We start from the raw sequence: 4,605 nt of genomic DNA on the forward strand, positions 1-4,605 counted from the left end.
CATCACCCTTGTTCAGAACAATTGTTCATTTGGAGGGAGTGTCCAAGAAGACCCCAATCAACATCTGACCACTTTCCTGAGGATATGTGATACTGTGAAGTCTAATGGTGTTCATCTTGACACCTATAGACTACTTCTGTTCCCTTTCTCACTCAAGGACAAGGCATCTAAATGGCTGGAATCCTTCCCAAAGGAGAGTTTAGCAACCTGGGAAGATGTGGTGAATAAATACTTGGCAAGATTCTATCCTCCTCAACGGATCAACAGGCTGAGAGCTGAGGTGCAAACCTTCAGGCAGCAAGATGGTGAGACTCTATATGAAGCATGGGAGAGGTTTAAGGACCTGACAAGAAGGTGTCCACCAGATATGTTCAATGAATGGGTGCAGCTGCACATTTTCTACGAAGGCCTTTCCTATGAATCAAAGAAGGCAGTAGACCACTCATTCGGGGGATCTCTGAACAAGAAGAAGACCATTGAGGAGGCCATAGATGTTATTGAGATTGTAGCAGAGAATGACTACTTCTATGCTTCCGAAAGAGGCAACACTAGAGGAGTGATGGAGCTAAACAATGTAGATGCACTACTGGCCCAAAACAAGCTTATTATCAAGCAGCTGGTTGACCTCACCAAGAAGATGGAGAGGAACTAAGTAGTAGCAATCACCACCTCATCAGCAACCCAAGAGGGAGTGAATGCAGAGGCAGAGGATGAGCAAGAACAAGCCAACTACATTGGAAACTCACCCAGGCAGACCCATGATCCATACTCCAAGACCTACAACCCTGGTTGGAGGAATCACCCAAACTTTGGGTGGGGAAATCAACAAGATCAAAGCCAAGATCAAAGACGTCACAACCCCAACAACCATGCAACTCACCAACAGTCCACACAGAGATCATATCAACACCGCCCTAACAACACCTCTCCACATCCATACCAAAACCAAAACAACCCTTCTCATCACTCCAATCCCAACCCACCATCATCTGATGACAGACTCTCAAAGATTGAGAAACTTCTTGAAGGCATATGCAAAGAGATTCAAGACAGTAAGGCATTCCGAGAAGAAGTGCGGTCCAATATGCAAAATCAAGATGCTGCCATCAAGAAACTTGAGACACAAATTGGCTACCTATTCAAAAAGGTGTCATTGATGTCCAAAAAGGTGACCTCACCCTGAGATTACACAATGAAAAGATGACATTCAATGTGTTCAAGGCCATGAGTTACCCATCAGAACAATTGGGAGAATGTATGAGGTTGGACTCACTGGAAGATGCAGAGCAGGAGAGCTTTGAAGAAGAAGAACCTGAAAGGTTGACAGAGGAGGAATCAACGTCTAGTAAAGAGGCCGCAATAGCAGAAATTCATATACAAGGTGCACCAAAGGAAGAGAATGAAAAGTTAGAATCACCAAAACTTGAACTCAAGGCGCTGCCACCCACTCTCAAATATGCATACTTAGGCGAGAATGAAAGCTACCCAGTGATCATAAACTCATCCCTCAGCCAGGATCAAGAGAATGAACTGCTCCAAGTGTTGTGAAAGCATAAAGATGCCATTAGATGGACCCTCGCTGACCTGAAAGGGATCAGTTTGGCCATATGCATGCATAAAATACTGTTGGAAGATGATGCCAAACCATCCATTCAATCCCAAAGGAGGCTGAACCCAATCATGAAGGAAGTGGTACAGAAGGAAGTTATGAAGTTGTGGCAGGGAGGGGTAATCTACCCGATCTCAAACAGCCCCTGGGTCAGCCCCGTGCATGTTGTTCCAAAAAAGGGAGGAATCACTGTAGTTCCCAATGAGAGAAACGAACTAATCCTCACCAGGACCGCCACAGGATGGCGGATGTGCATAGACTACAGAAAACTAAATGAAGATACACGAAAAGATCATTTCCCCCTTCCATTCATGGATCAGATGTTGGAAAGACTCGCAGGACACTCATACTATTGTTTTCTCGACGGTTATTCAGGATATAACCAAATAGTGGTTGATCCCAGAGACCAAGAGAAAACCTCATTTACTTGCCTATATGGAGTGTTTGCTTACAGGCGCATGCCATTTGGGCTATGTAATGCGCCTGCAACTTTCCAACGCTACATGCTATCTATCTTCTCGGATATGATAGAGAAATTCATTGAAGTCTTTATGGATGATTTTTCGGTATTCGGAGATTCCTTTCCTAGTTGCTTAAATCACCTAGCCTTGGTATTGAAAAGGTGCCAAGAGACAAATCTGGTCCTGAACTGGGAGAAATGTCACTTTATGGTAACTGAAGGAATAATTCTTGGCCATAAGGTTTCTAACCAAGGCATTAGGTTGACAGAGCTAAGGTGGAACTTATTGAAAAACTTCCCCCACCCAGTGATGTCAAGGAAATTAGGAGTTTTTTAGGGCATGCTGGCTTTTACAAGAGGTTTATTAAAGATTTTTCAAAGATAGCCAAGCCCTTAAGCAATCTCCTTGTATCTGATACACCGTTTGTCTTCGATGAAAAATGCATGCTAGCATTCGAAAATTTGAAACAGAGGTTGTCCTCTGCCCCTATCATTTCCCCTCCTGATTGGAACCTACCTTTTGAATTGATGTGTGATGCATCTGATTTTGCAGTTGGGGCCGTGTTAGGGCAGAGGAAAGATAACTTAGTCCATGTGATCTACTATGCTAGCAAAGTCCTCAATGACACTCAAAGAAATTATACCACTACTGAAAAGGAGTTGCTAGCAATAGTTTTTGCATTTGACAAGTTTAGATCATACCTCATTGGTGCTAAGGTGATTGTTTTCACAGATCACACAGCACTTAAATATTTGTTTGCCAAGCAAGAATCAAAACCAAGACTAATAAGATGGATCCTATTATTGCAGGAATTCAACATTGAAATTAGAGACAAGAAAGGAGTGGAGAACAAGGTAGCAGATCACCTATCCAGAATCCCTCATGATAAAGGTGGAGCACATGATACAAGTGTAAATGAGCTCTTTCCTGATGAGCAGTTGATGACAGTTCACAAAGCACCATGGTTTGCAGACATTGCCAACTTCAAGGCAACCGGGGCTTTACCTCCAGAGATCAACAAACATAAAAAAAGAAAGCTCATAAATGATGCAAAATATTTTATCTGGGATGAGCCATATCTCTTCAAGAAGTGTTCAGATGGAATCCTGAGAAGATGTGTTTCAGAAGAAGAAGGACGAGAGGACCTGTGGAATTGCCACGGCTCATGCTATGGAGGCCATTTTAGAGGGGACAGAACTGCAGCCAAGGTGTTACAAAGCGAATTCTTTTGGCCCACCCTTTTTAAGGATGCCAAAGAACTAGTAAAGAACTGCAATGAATGCCAAAGAGCTGGAAACTTGCCCAGAAGAAATGAGATGCCACAAAATTTCATCTTAGAACTGAAACTGTTTGATGTATGGGGAATCGATTTCATGGGACCATTCCTAACCTCATATTCAAACAAGTACATTTTGGCGGCAGTGGACTACGTTTCCAAGTGGGTGGAGGCTATTGCAACCCCAACAAATGATAACAAGGTGGTCATGAACTTCCTCAGGAAGAATATCTTTAGCCGGTTTAGAGTCCCACGAGCACTCATCAGTGATGGAGGGAGCCACTTTTGTAACAGACCACTAGAAGCTCTTCTCCTACAATACGGGGTGAAACACAAGGTTGCAATGCCTTACCATCCCCAAACAAGTGGGTAAACTAAGATATCTAACAGAGAGCTAAAAAGAATTTTGGAAAAGACTGTGGGAGCATCAAGAAAGGATTGGTCGAAGAAGCTGGATGATGCTCTTTGGGCATACAGAACAGCATTCAAAACACCACTTGGGATGTCCCTATATCAACTGGTGTATGGGAAAGCTTGTCACCTACCACTGGAGCTAGAACACAAATCTCTCTAGGCTCTCAAGATACTAAATTTTGACAGCATTGCTGCTGGTGCAAAGAGGATTTTGCAGCTGCAAGAGTTGGAGGAATTTAGATCTGAAGTCTATGAAAATGCCAAGATTTATAAAGAAAAGGCAAAAAGAAGGCATGACCTCCATCTGGCACCCAGGAGTTTCTCAAAAGGGCAGCAAGTACTCCTCTACAACTCCAAATTGAGACTGTTCCCAGGAAAACTCAAATCAAGGTGGTCAGGACCCTTTCTTGTCACAAAAGTCTCCCCATATGGACACATAGAAATCATGGATGAAAGTTCTGAGAGGACTTTCACTGTGACTGGACAAAGGCTCAAACACTATATGGGCAACATGGGGGAAAACCCCAAAGTGAAGTATCATCTCAAGTAATGGAGGGATCGTCGAGCTAGCGACGCTAAAAGAGCGCTTTGTTGGGAGGCAACCCAACCTAAGGTAGTTTCTTTTTTATCGTCATTTGAATAAAGACCACAAGTTGTTTTCCCTATATTACAAGGAGCTAAGTTTGGTGTTTCACACCAAAACAATCCAAGAGTGAAAGTGTAATTCTAAGTTTGGTGTTCCACCGAAGATATTAGTTAGAATCACACTACACACCAATGGCAAAATGCTAGCTCCAACTAATCAGGGGAACCACTTAGCAGTAGTTTAGTCTTTAGTTAATAGT

General features: G+C 43.0%; 1 non-coding gene across 1 annotated transcript; it reads right to left on the reverse strand.

Annotated features, from left to right (window-relative positions):
• Positions 1-265: 265 nt before the first annotated feature.
• Positions 266-372, reverse strand: LOC148561573 (small nucleolar RNA R71). Its single transcript, XR_015888213.1, has one exon. It is a non-coding gene; the product is annotated as a small nucleolar RNA R71 (small nucleolar RNA).
• Positions 373-4,605: the final 4,233 nt, after the last annotated feature.

This window comes from Arachis ipaensis, chromosome B6 (genome assembly GCF_059453495.1).
Source record: "Arachis ipaensis isolate K30076 ecotype BB chromosome B6, ASM5945349v1, whole genome shotgun sequence".
Taxonomy (NCBI): domain Eukaryota; kingdom Viridiplantae; phylum Streptophyta; class Magnoliopsida; order Fabales; family Fabaceae; genus Arachis; species Arachis ipaensis.